At 41.6% G+C, this 14,189-nt stretch overlaps 1 protein-coding gene across 1 annotated transcript in view; it reads left to right on the forward strand.

Moving 5' to 3' along the window:
* The window catches only part of LOC101993063 (serine/threonine-protein kinase TNNI3K), a 218,983-nt gene that overhangs the window by 70,779 nt on the left and 134,015 nt on the right, over positions 1–14,189 (forward strand). The window lies entirely within an intron of this gene.

Consider the following 14,189-nt stretch of genomic DNA (forward strand, 5'->3'; position numbering starts at 1 on the left):
AGAGAGAGAGAGAGAGAGAGAGAGAGAGAGAGAGAGAGGGAGAGAGAGAGAGAAGGAACATTTGTCAGTTTAAACCCTACTAAGAACATCAGTGTTACAAGAAAGCAAAGGAAAAAATACACCAAACACACAGTTCTCACATTAAAAGGAATAAGAGAATTTATTCCAGAACCAAACAGAGTTGCCATGACCCAGAAACACAGATTTATTTTATCCCAAATACCATATTCCAATGTGGTAATAGTTTCATCAAGTTTTTTTTGTAGACACGGGACAAAATAAAGTCATAACTGCAACATTTTCCAAATGCATTGATGGGGACATCAGTCAGGCTGCTTACAGCCATGTAGGGCACCTCTGATGTAGGTCTCTGGTGTGATGTGATGCCACACCCGGCCTGTGGGGTGGCTGAAGCCAAGGGGCTGTTCACACTCATCAAAAGGGGTTGCTCCGTAGTTTCAAGGATTTAGGTCATACACAGAGGTGGGTAGTAAGTATCCTAGGGCCTGTCCGGAAGCGTGGTTCATATACCCAATTTCTCAACTGGAGAAAACCTGTTTCCCCTTTACAACTGTGTATCAATTGCACATACCTTCTTGGTTAGGGGTGTAACCCTGTGTCGTCCTCCTCCTCTCAGGGCTGTGAACTTGTCTAGCTTGAACCTGTGCAGGTTCCGTGTGAGCTGCTGTAACCTCTGAGTGCATATGTGTGTCTGGAATTCCCTGCTTTCTTGTAGTCACCCATCACCTCTGGATCTTGCAATCTTTCTGTTCCCTCTTCTGTATGGATGGTTAGGGTATGAGGGGAGGAGCTTGATAAAGACATTCCATTTAGGGCTGAGTGCTCAAATCTCTCACTCTCTGCACAACAACCAGCGGTAATGGACGCATTTCCATTGTTAATTTCAATCTTCCTCATCAAGAGGCTTCTCTGGTGAGTAGGAAAAGGCACTGATCTATGCGCATAACCATATGTCATTAGAAGTAATGACAGTAGTAGGTTCCCCATGGGCCCATGACCTATCTAGCGTCAAGTTCTTCAGTCACTAAAGCCATGTCAGGTATGGGCTTCATCTCATGGAATGAGCCTTAAATCCAACTAAAATATCTTAACATTTGTACTATGATTAGATGTATTTATATTGCAGACAAGTCACTGATGCAGGTCACAGGGTTTGTAGCTTGGGGAATTGGTGATTAGCTTCCCCCTCCAGTAGAGTACCTTAAAGCACCATGGGTACTAGTTAGAAATATGAAACTTCTATTTGGGCAAAAGCTTGATGTTTCTATGTTGGATGGCATAAGTAAGTATTACCCGTAGCCATAAGGCCTCACTACTGTGTTATAAAATATAACTAGTAACCTTGGCAATAAAATGTGATATTTGGGGGTTTCCATGAGACCCCTTTGACAAACCACTCAACAAGATGTAACTAGTTCGTGACACTAGAGGTTTTAGTTGGTGCTTTGGATGCCTATTGAGGTCATTTCCCCCTATTATTTGGTGTCTTAACTTAGATTCCTTCCATATATGTAGATATTTTAGAAAGCATTCACATAGTAGGTTTCCGTGTGGTTTTTCTCACGGCCTTTAGTCTCAGCTGCCCCCCCTCATATTCCCTTCTTCACCCTTCTCTTCCATCCCCCTCCCTATTTGATCTCCCTCTTCTGGTTTCTTCTTTGCATTTTTTTAGATGTTTAAAGTATACATAAAAATAGGTTTATCATTTTTAATGTGAGAATCCTCAAACATCATGCTGACAAGCAAAATTACCAAGCTGTAGGCTTTTTCAGCCTGCCAAGTTGATCTAAAAGGATTTTGTGCCTGAAATAGGGTAAAGTCCATTATCAAAAGGAGACAGGAAGTTTGAAGGATGAAAGCAGGGAACTACTGCAACCTCAGAAACAGAGCGACAGAAAAAAAAACCCACAGCGCTGAAGATTGATAGTGAAAATTATCAGGATTACTTTCAGATAGGTGAGTCAATAAACCAATGATGAAACAGGCAACATCATAGATCCTTGCACAAGTCCTGTCCACACAGCTCAGTGAATTCTCACACCCACCCAGAACCCAGATGAAAAATGTACCAGCTCTCAAACCCCAGAAATGCTACTGACCTTCTCTTCCAATCTCTCTCCAAGAAGTGTACCACAGCCTCCTGTTCTGATTTATGGACTAGACTGTTATGGTATATTCTACTACATCTGGTTTCTGTTGGTCAATGATTTGATAGATCAACCCATCTCTTTACCAGCAGCTGTAGCCCATCCATTTATATCACTGCCTAGTGCCGTGTGTCATGGCACCATCACAACTCATTTAGGTATTCTACAATCCTTGAAATGTGCTTAGAGCTTTTTAAGAATACCATGCCATGGAATTCACTTAGAGTGTACAGTGTGCATGCTTTGTTGGATATGAATGAACTTCTGGAAGGTATCATGACCTTGTGTTTTGCACTAAAAGGCTCTAAGTTGTTCTCTATGTAAGCATCAGTTGGGGAATATTCCATAGCCTGAAGCTTGGAGGCCTCGCTGGGTTCCTGTTGCTCCGCAGATCATGTTTGTTCATGAACTATTAGACAGCCTTTCTCAAGGACTGTGAGATTCAGAGGAGTTGTGTTTAGCAAGCATTTGTCTTCCAGAAGGCAGCTCTGAAATTGCTGTTGAAGCTATCTCTTCAGTGGGCTTGACTTTGTTTGTTTTCAGTTGATTGAGAGTGATAGTCGAAATCTGGCTTTATTTATTACAGTTTCCGTTTGAATCTACTCCTTACAAAACAATAAATCATTGCGCAGCTCCTGAGACTTTTTTATGGCAGAAACCCTGGAGTTCAGTGGGCCTGCCCACTCGTCTCTCCAGAACCGGTCCTGTCTGTCACCTCTCTCTGTCCAGCTAATGTACCAGGAACCAGCATGGATTCCCATAATTCCTGTGAATGTTAGCAAACGGAATGTCAGTGCTCAGGAGACAGACGGATGGTTTGCATATGTTGTGGGTAGAGCAAGTCAGACCAGCAAGATGGCATTGTTGCTATTTTCTGGGGCATTGTTTTCGTGTGCTCTGTGAAGACTGAAGTGGCCTTGTTAGTGCTGTCAGCAGGTGTTGAATTAGGAGCAGCGGAGCTGCATCCCCAGCACCCGGCCGCCTGCACGGCTAGCTTTATACCCGAAATAATTACACGGAAACTGTATTCTTTTAATCACTGCCTGGCCCCAATAGTTCCAGCCTCTTATTGGCTAGCTCTTACATATTAATCTAACCCATTTCTATTAATCTGTGTAGTCCACGAGCCGGCTTACCAGGAATGATCTTAACCTGCATCTGTCTGCAGTGGGACAACCATGGCGACTCACTGACTCAAATTCTTTCTCCCAGCATCCTGTTCTCTTTTCTCCGCCTACCTAAGGGTTGGCCTATGAAATGGGCCTAGACAGTTTTTTTATTAATAAGAAATCATTCCCACATCATTTCCCCTTTTTCTGTTTAAACAAAAAAAGGAAGGCTTTAACTTTAACATAGGAAAATTACAAATAACAAAACAGTTATCAAGCAAGAATTATAGTTACAATATTTATATCTATTTTATCTTTTATCATAACTAAGGAAAACTAAAACTATCTATTTATTTTTTAACTCCATCATTATCTATTTATTTTTTAACTCCATCAAAGACTCCAGAAGGATATAATACTTCCTAAGTAAACAAGAAATCCAAACTCTAGAAATGACAGAGACATCTCGCTGCCTAAACAGTCACCCAAAGTTCTTTTGTACCGTTGGGGCATCCATCTTTAGCCTACAGGCCCATAGTATACAGCAGACATTTTTATCAAGCAGGAAAATCCCAAAGATAGTTTAGTCACTTTCTGTTGTGTCCTGTAGAATGTCTCGCAGACTCTTTCATGAATCAGGAACCCCGAAAGACCATCTCACCTTTTGGCAAGTTCAGCAGTCCTCTCTCTGTGGGTTCTCTGTGTCCAGTTTATGCAACAGTCCAGGCAAGAACAGTTTCTTGCCCAAATGGCTATCAACGTCCATAAGGATCCTCTTCGATGCCCATCTTCTTCCTGAAGTAGATTGGTGCTGCCAGGAGCAGACATGTCTCATTGTCATGAATAATCCTAATTTATTAAAACATTTAAAATGCCATATTCTGCAGTCTTTGAAAGATATGAAGAATGCCTATCTAACTGAAATATATCTCGATATATATATAGAAAATCTAACTAACATGACTACAAGCTTGATTATTATCAATGATTATCCATTAACAACCTATATTTCCTAGTTATACATTACATTTTAAAAAATGAACTACACAATCACAATACCTTAATCAAGATCAAGAAATACATATACATATAACAAAATTGACCTTAAAATCCATACCAATGTAAATTATTTATACCTATATCATACCACGTTGGGCGCCACTCTGTTGAAATAAGAGCGGCGGGGCTGCGTCCCCAGCACCCTGCCGCCCACATGGCTAGCTTAGCTTATGCCCCAAAATAATTACACGGAAACTGTATTCTTTTAATCACTGCCTGACCCATTAGTTCCAGCCTTTTATTGGCTAGCTCTTACATATTGATCTAACCCATTTCTATTATTTTGTGTAGTCCACGAGCCGGCTTACCAGGAATGATCTTAACCTGCATCTGTCTGCAGTGGGACAATCATGGCGACTCACTGACTCAAATTCTTTCTCCCAGCATCCTGTTCTCTTTTCTCTGCCTACCTAAGGGTTGGCCTATGAAATGGGCCTAGACAGTTTTTTTATTAATAAGAAATCATTCCCACATCAAGCAGGACAAAGTTTCTGATTGTTTTCAGAAGAGATATGCTTTCTTTTGTCCCATGTCAAAGGACTCACCAAATTAATTACGACTTTCAAAAAGTATTCTTCTGCAAGCAATGCAAACTTGAGGAAACAGTGAGGCCTATACAGAATTCTTTCTCACAGGACAGAAGTGTTTAGAGACAGATTCATTCTGGTTTGTCAGGTGATGATAGATGTTTCTGTCCTGCCCATTCTGGTCGCAGTTCAGTCCCAAAGGAACACACAGAGGTCTACATTAATTATAAACTGGATGGCCTATTAGATCAGGCTTCTTACTAACTATTCTATCTACATTAACCCTTAATTCTTGTCTGTGTCAGCCACATGGCCTGGTACCTTTTATCAGTGAGGCATTCTCATCTTGCTTCCTCTGCGTCTGGGTGAGGACTATAGACTGAGCTTTTCTTCTTCCCAGAATTGTTCTGTTCTGGTCACCCCACCTATATTTCCTGATTAGCTACTGGTCAATCAGCATTTTATTGAACAAGTACAAGAGACAAATATTTACAGGATCCAAGACCATTGCCCCACAGCACTCCCCTGACTTCTTTTTAAAAACAAGAACTCTGAATCTAATTTACTTTGTTTAGTTTTTTTTCCTGCCCATTATTCATAACAATGTGTAAGTAACATACTAAACAAAGAAAAATATCCACAATCCATTTTGGGGAGGAATGGGGTGTAGGTTTTCCAGGCTACTTCCTGCTTATTGGGGGCACTGATAATATTTTGAGGACCTACAGAAAATTTGGGATTATGGTCAAGTTTTGTCTGGAATATTCTATGAGGCTTGATCATCTCAGTCAGCAGTCGTGAAGCTATTCTAGATTCAAAACTCAGGGGAAACTCTGACAGAGGTCCTCTGAAATGTTGGACCATCTGGGCCATCTTCTCCTACTGGAGAATTTTCAGGGGTCTTTCTTGATCAAACCTGATTTTTCTTAACCAAGAATGAATCTACAGCCTCTCATTTCCTGTAGAAACAAAAACAAAACCTCTTCTCCAAAGTAACATATATTTTGACTTAAATTTTGAAGTCAAGACATTTTCAAAATTAAGCCAGCAGCATTTATAATCAAATGTCCTTTAGCAGCTATTGCTCCTTCCTCATCAGTCAAACAGTTCAAAGACAATGCAATAACATACAGTATCCAGAGAGTCTGTGTATTTTCCATCTCTGAAGCTAACCTGGGACATATGGGAAGATTAGTTTTTCTCCTGAACCCAGGTAACTGGGTTTGGGTTCCAATCCCTAGAACTGGAATTCCAATTCCAGCCCTGGCCTTAACTGGTAGCTAAAAAGCCTCAGACAAACAGCTTTTTTTTTTTTTTATAAATTCGGGCCACAAAATGTGAGGTGCCAGATAATGAAGGAAGTTACAAAATAATCTCACAGTAGTTTAGAATTATGTATAATAAATGTTTATTTATTTAGGGGAGACTCACAGATCACAGTCCTAGATCGGAGTCCTCTGCACAAATGGGGAACAGGAACTGAATCCAGCAGCCAGAAGCAAGACAGAGAGTAAGCACATGCTTCACCTCAGGAATTATAGTATAAGAGACCAAGCCCAAGTGGGCTGGTATTTTAAAGGCTAGTGGCTGAAGGGGCTCCCACAGCACCAGTCTTTATTTATTAAACTACATTGGAAATGCCACTATATTTCCCCTTTTTGCCAAAAAAAAATTAGGAAGGCTAAATAAGAAAACTAAATAAGTACAATGACTATATACAGTATAGACAGACAATAAATATGTCGACAATGTCTAGTCCATCTACATTCGACAAATTCAGAGAAAAATGGTGTGGGAAGTCCTGCTGTATGTGTTGCTTTTATTGGTTAATGAATAAAGAAGAACAGTATTTCACCTTTCCCAATACCACTCGTGATGTAATGACGCTAAGCTATTTTACTGGATGCAAAGTAAATTTTAGTGAGCCGTCACTGCAATATTCTGATACAGTAACTCCAGGGGTGTTTTAAGGTTTTAGAAAAGTCATTTCTTCTTTTGGAATATGTTCTGAAGAGTTGATTCACCCTGGTTTTGTGGGACCATATAGGATGGATGTTGTCTATAGAGATGAAACTTTTATCCCGTGGAGACCAAGATCAAATCCCTAGTGAGCTCAGTTCTGCACTGAAATCTACTGTTGAGAATTAACCATGTTTGGCTAGACTGAACTAAGCTCCAATTTTACAGTATTTAGAGTGCTCCTCCTTCCCAGGACTCCCTCCTCCTCTTTCTACAATTCTGTCTGAAAGTGAAGAGATAGCAGTCCCTCGTGGATTTGCTCTGCCCTTTCCCTGGGGTACAAAGAACTTGTATGAATCAATTTAAATTGTCCAGAAGAAATAGCCAGCAGCCTGCTTATGTTCAAATCCTCTGCCCTAAGCACCAGTATGGAAAAGCCATTGAAAAGATCTGCACATAATCCTACATCCATTGCATTAAAGATGAAACTGCCAAACGAAAAGATCTCAGCCAATTAGAATTGAACCCGTAGTTCAATGGCTTGTCTGGCAGTTAAATTTGAAAAGGCTGCCTTTGACAAAGAAAAGTACTCTTTTATGTCAGGCTGTTTGGGTCAGAAAATAACCCAAAGTAGAAACAGAACTAAAACCTTCTGATTGCTTTGGAGCTGACACCAGTTAAAGTAATTTACAGAGGCACCTTCCCCAATATTTAATTACCCACAATGCAATATTTATATATGGCAGAGGTGCCATAATTCACAGTGACAAGAAGCAGGGGTTGGAGAATTAGTAGTAAGTGAGCAAAACAATAAAAATAGAGGTTCCTGTCCTGAGATACATGCTTTGTTTATTCCTTCTGACAGGTGGGGTATGGTGTGAATTATTTATAGTAAATGTGGTATCATGTACTCTCTAACGGTAATGAAATCTCATAGTCATGAGTTCCCACAGATTCTAGCCCATAAAAAGTAGCTAAGGGATCGAGGTTAGGGAAGAACAGAAGCAAGAAATGCTGGATGCATGAGTCACTCTGCAAAGTTTCCCCAATGCATAGTGAATCCTCAGGTCTTGTCTGGCATCCCAGCCTCATCAATGCCCCCTTTTAATGTGTTGTTTTGTTACCTGTATACTCTATCTCTGCTTCCATTCACCCTAAAACAATTCATCTCTAATATATTTCCAGCTTCCATATAACAAGTTTTGGGAGCTGTTAGTCTGCGTCTTCCAAAACAAGTTAAATTCAGCAGCTGACTCCTAACAGAAGTTCAGGGCAAACTTGTTGAAGAAGCCATTAGCCATAGCAATCTGTTCCATGCACCATCACTGGGGTCTCGTGAGAGATGTTTTCAGGAATCCTATCACTATTCTATTGCTTTTGTAGCTGTGTCTACCAGTAGGAGAGCTGACTTAACTGCAGAGTTCCTGTCAGTGTTAGCTTTAATTTTCAACTTGACACAGTCTGGAGTCTTCTGAGAGGGAAGTCTCTGGAGGAATTGCCTATATTAGATAGACCTGTTGGCATGCCAGAGGGCAGCCCTCAGTGATGGATTGTGGCCTAGAAGTGCAAGCCAAGCAAACTTCTCCTCCACACATTGCTTTTTGGTAGAGTGTTTCATCAGAGCATCAGAAAGAACACTAGAATAGAAATGGGCTCCAGGAATGGAATGTGGCTGCGATGGACCGTGCTGTTTCGCGGAAGGACTGTGGGAGTGTCCACGACTCAGGAAAGACATTGAATGTTCGAAGCTCAATGAGCTTCTACCATGAGGGCTTGAAAGCTAAGAATGTAGAGAATGCAAACAACAGAAGCCTTGTTTGTGCGGTTTCATAGCACAGTCAGAGCAGAAGTCAGGATGTAGCAGGCTTCTGTTGTGGGAACTCAATCAGTTTAGCCAATGAGATTTGATTGACTTGCCATGGGCGTGGTTTTCTCTGAGTAGTGACCTGATAAACCAGGGAAGGAGCACATGCTTGTTCTCTTGGTGTGATCAGAGCTGGAGCAAGTGGAGAAGAGGCAACTTGCAGATGGTGCTCTTGACCCTAGGCACAACGGCAGGAGAAGGCAGCTGGATCAGCGTCAGCATCTGCTTTGTTCTGGGTCTGTGTGTTTGTCTTTTCATTGCACCCCTTAATAAACTGGCTAATAGGCTTTTGTGGCTTCTTGTTTCACACTTTGCTGGCTTGCTCTCTGCCTTGATTCCAGGTTCATGCTTAGCTGACTTCCTTATTCAGCCCAGGATCATTGCATTAAGGATGGTGCCACTCACAGAATTAGGTCCTTCTGCACCAGCTGACAATCAAGACAATCCTCCACAGATGTGCCCATAGACCAATCTGAGCTAGGCGATTCCTCAAGGATAACTCTACGCTGTGCCAATGGCAAAGCTACGACAGTCCTCATATTCAAGTAAACAAACAGTTGGACCGGCCATTCTTACTCTGGCCAGAATCATTTTCTCTCTTTGCTTAATCAACTCAACTCGGCGTTCAAGTTCAGCTTGTAACTGATCCCATAGCCTTCCCTAACCCCACCCCAGGCTGCAGCAGGACATTGCAGAGAGACCCACTCACAGCATCTTCTGCTTTTCTTCCTCAAGTTGGGCTAAATAAAATAAAAATAATGTGTATGGTGTAAACAAGAGATGTATTTTCCTTTACTGATAAATAGCATTGCTATAAAAGGAAGGAAGATCTGCATTTCAGCAGTGTAGCTCTCGTCCCTATACTGTGTTCCCTCCCGGAGATGCATTGGCAGCTAGTCTGCAATGGTGCTGAGCTAGGAACTGAGGGGAAGCAGTGAGCAATACAGAAAGCATCTTCATGTGCCGAGGAAGGCCATAGTTCGAGCATGAAGAGACTGGCCACACCCCCTCATCTGCCATGTGATGGCAAGGGCAAGGGAAGGATTCCTCCCCAGTGCCCCTGCCACCTAAAATGGGTGAGGAAGTTCCTTCCTCCCCCTTACCAGCTGCAACACTTGAGAAATTAGGCCCTGTACCTCCTCTGGGTATCACAGTAGAACTGGCCCTATTGATGGGGTGAGGGTGTACCAGCCCCAAGATTGTGAGTGTGGAGGATCTGGCCACAGATAGTTCTTAAAATAATACTCAGGCACGAAATGGAAGCAGCATTCATTCAACTCCTAGTTGAGCAAGCAAGGATGGTGAGATGCTATAATAATGCTCTAATATAGGAGAGATCCTATGAGAAGAAAAATTTTCTTCCTCAAGAGCCACGAAGTCTCAGCTGTGTCCATGGCCATGGTGTGTTACCAGGCTGTTGTCCTAACATCTCTGGAGACGGATGCAGAGCCTCACACACCTAGAAAGTAAAATAACTATGCAATAGGGTGAAAGTTAAGAAGATTACCGTCCCCCCGACCCAGCACTAAAGCTCCGAAAGTGCCGCCTGTTGTTATAATGGAGCTACCGACACAGCCACCTACCCTCTGTTAAAGACATTTGAGCGCAGACCCAAAAGTCTTAGCTATAGGAAAATGTTTTATTTGATTAGTGGAAGATTGGTTATGTCTGAACATGTCTTAGTGTGACTTTAGTGTCTCTCTGTCCACTGTCAAGGGTTCGGGTTGGTGAGTGGATTGGCGATGTTCACAAGGGGATGTTTCTCCTTCACTCCTTTTAACCAGGGTTGCAGAGAACTCCCTGGCGTTCATGGTTCCTTCCTCGACTTGCTCTCGGTTTGTCAGAGCTCTCCCAGCAAAAGAACCGTTTCCTACTCTCATGCCTCCAAGGCTGTCAGCAGGAGGAAGGTGAGGCAGGGGCGTTCTGCGGAGCGCAGGGGCCTCTTGGCACCTTCCCAGCAGCCTCTGGCTTATCACCAGCCAGAACTCAGCCACTCATTAGGCTCTTGATGGAAAGTATTACAAAGGAAATGCCAGCAAATCGTGCCACCATGCTGGCAGGAAATTGAAACTGCTCAGAGCAAATGGAGCCCAGAGAGCTTTTACAATGAGAGGAACATGAAGGGTGGGAATCTGCTGCTCTCACAGGCAGTTAGGGTTCAGGATGCTGCGTCCTCCTCCACAGGGGAAGCACCTAGGTCCTCTGCCCATCAGCAGAGTCAGTTCACAGAGGTGCCTGAGGGACGGGGAAGGGCACGTGTGAGCTAGGTTCTGTTGTGCCTGCATACATGCTGGGGTGTGGGTGTGCATACATGCTGGGGTGTTGTGGGGGAGTAAGTATCTCCTAGGAGAAGGAAAAATAATGAAAAAATATTCTGATTTGGTTTTGTTGTTTTATTCATAATATATATATGCATATATATATGTATATATGTATATATATCAGTAGCATTTGGTTTCACCCAAGGTCTAGTGGATATTTAGTATATCTGGCTTTTGATTACCCAATCAGTGTTGGGTTTGGGTATAAGTGCCTGCTCATGAAGTGGGCCTTATGTCAAATAAGTTATTGGTTTGCTATTCACACAAGTTCTGTGCCAGAATTACTCTAGCATATTTTAAAGGCAGGGTAGATTGTGGGTCAAAGGCTCTGTGGATGGATTGGTGTCCATGTTTCTTTTCAGCAGATGGCATAGTACCTTCCCACACCAAAGAGACTGTAGTGTAGTGATAAGGACTCAATGTAGGCACCAACTCGGCTTCTCCACGCTCAGTGAATTGTGTAAGTGTTGCCTTCAGCAATGGGACTCTGCTATCGGTCTGGTGAGCACAACTTTTCATCTTAGCAATTGCCCATGTTGTTTGTGGATTTCCAGGGGGCTCTTTTGGCCAACAACTTAATTGAATATAACTTAGTCCCACCACTGATAGTCTCCCTTGGCCTCAAGAGATGACCAGTTCAGACTCTGTATCCCCTATTACTGGGCCTCTCTTGGATCACCTTCATAGATTCCAGAAGGTTCCATTGCTATAGGCTTACACACCACCCTTAAAATGCCCTCAATCCCAGCCATCATTCCCCACAATCACTTCCTTCACTGTATCTCCTCCTATATGATTCACCCCTCCTGCCCTCACCTGCCACAAGTCTGCCCATAAAATCTATTCTATTTCCCCCTTCTGAGGAAATCCCTGTTTACACCCTTGACCCACTATTTGCCTAACATCTATAGATATACAAATGTACCTTGGCTATCATTTATTTCATGGTTAATATCCACTAATAAGTGAATACATGCCATAATTATTTTTCTGGATCTCAGTTACCTCACTCAAGATGATTGTTTCTAGTTCCATCCATTTGCTTGTAAATTTTATGATGTCTTTTTTCCGTTGAGTAATACTCCAATGTGCAAATGTACCATGTTTCCTTTATCCATTCTTTGGTTAAGGGACATATAGATTGTTTTTGGTTTCTAGCTATGATGAATAAAGCCACAATGAACATCAAGCAACTGTCCTTGTAGTAGGCTTGAAGGACCTTTTGGGTCTATGGCCAATAGTGACATATCTGGGTCTTAAGGAAGATTGAGTCCTGTCATTCTGAAGAACCACTTTACTGATTTCCATAGTGGCCGTACAAGTTTGCACTTACTCCAGCAATGAATTACTCCCCATGCTCAGTGGCATGATCTTTCATTTATTTTATTGATCTTAGTCATTCTAACAAGTGAAAGATGGAATCTCAAAGTAGTCTTGATTAAAATTTCCCTGATGGCTAAGGTGTTGAACATCTCTTTAAGCCATTTGAGTTTCCTCTATTGAGAAGTATCTGTTTAGAACTGTATCCTGTTTTTAATTGTTTTTATATCTATAATCTATTGATTTCAGCCCTTTGATTATTTCTTGCTGTCTACTCCTCTCGAGTGTGATTACTTCGTGTTGTACCTGTATGTATTGTTAAGTTGCTAGTATGAGATCTCTAATTCTAAATTTCTTAGTCTGTGAAATTTTCTCTTAGCACTGCTTTCACTATGTGCCATAAGTTTGGGCATGTGGTGTATTCATCTCCCTTGAATTCTAGAAAGACTTTGTATCTCTTTCTTTATTTCTATCTTAACCCATTTTTCATCCAATATGGATTTGTTTAGTTTCCATAAGTTTGTAGACTTCTCTTGTTTCTATTGTTGTTGATATTAAGTTTAATCCATGGTGGTTTAATGAGATATGGAAGTTATTTCAGCTTTATTGTATCTGTTGAGACTTGCTTTTTGACTGAGTATATAGTCAGTCTTGGAAAAAGTTCCATGAAGTGCCGACTTAAAGGTATATACTTTTATATTTGGGTGAAATGTTCTTTAAATATCTGTTAGGTCCTTTTGGTTTATAATGTCTATTAATTTCAGTATTTCTCTGTTTAGTTTTTGTCTGAATGATCTGTCTATTAATGCGAGTGGAATTGAAGTCTCCCATTAGTGGTGTATGTGGGTCAATATGTGATTTAAACTGTAGTAGTGTTTATTTTCCAAACTTGATTGTTCTTGTATTTGAGACATAGATGTTAAGAGTTGAAATGTTGACCCAACTATCTCCCCCTGCCTCTACAACAGCAACTATGGGAGCCATATACCCCACCTACACTTGGAGGAAGAGGTGAGGATCTGAGCTCCTGACTGTACAGTCCTGATCTCTGGGCATCTGTGCTCGCTTCATTTTTTTGTGTGACACATTCTGATGACCCAAGGGCCCTTACCCCTCTTTTTATCTCTCTTCATCTGCCCAGAGGCACCATGCTCATCCGCCTCTGCTCTGCTTCACACGGGCTTCCTTTAGTCGTGAATAGGGCATGGTCTTGTCATGTCTGCTTCCAACTCAGAAATTTTATGTTATATGCTACCCCTTCCCATTTGGGCTCTTCCTAGAAATGTGCCTCTTGGCTAACATCATTTGGGCTCTGAGGTTTTGCTGATCCCTGTCACACGTGTCCAAGAAAAAGGTAATAATAACTAGGGCTGGCCCTCATTGTTTCAACACAGCCTGTATCTGTGGTTTGGGAAAATGGAAAACTCCCAACTCACAAACAGCTATCTAAAGATGGTAATATATATATATATATATATATATATATATCCTAGTTGCTAACTTCTAGAGAGCTAATAGATTTGCTTAGAAATTTTATTATTTCTATACATTATTGTTTGTTTTCTTGGAGGAGTCTGGATCTAGAATGTTCGTTTCAGAAAAATGCCCCAGTATTAGTAAGTGTGTTGACTTCTCCATCCTGTGTTCTTGGACAGACCATACTATTCACTGGGCTTTTTTTTTTTAACAGGAAAACATAATAAGTGAGCTCTACTGTGGGCTCGCTGCATGTAAACTCATGTGGCAAAGCCAATCCTAACTGTCATGCATCTGTGATAGGAAAATATTTATTCGTTGCAGATTCTAAAGTTGGCCATTTGTACAGCAGATTCTAGAGTTGGCCATTTGTACAGCAGATTCTA

This window comes from Microtus ochrogaster, chromosome 21 (genome assembly GCF_000317375.1).
Source record: "Microtus ochrogaster isolate Prairie Vole_2 chromosome 21, MicOch1.0, whole genome shotgun sequence".
Taxonomy (NCBI): Eukaryota; Metazoa; Chordata; class Mammalia; order Rodentia; family Cricetidae; genus Microtus; species Microtus ochrogaster.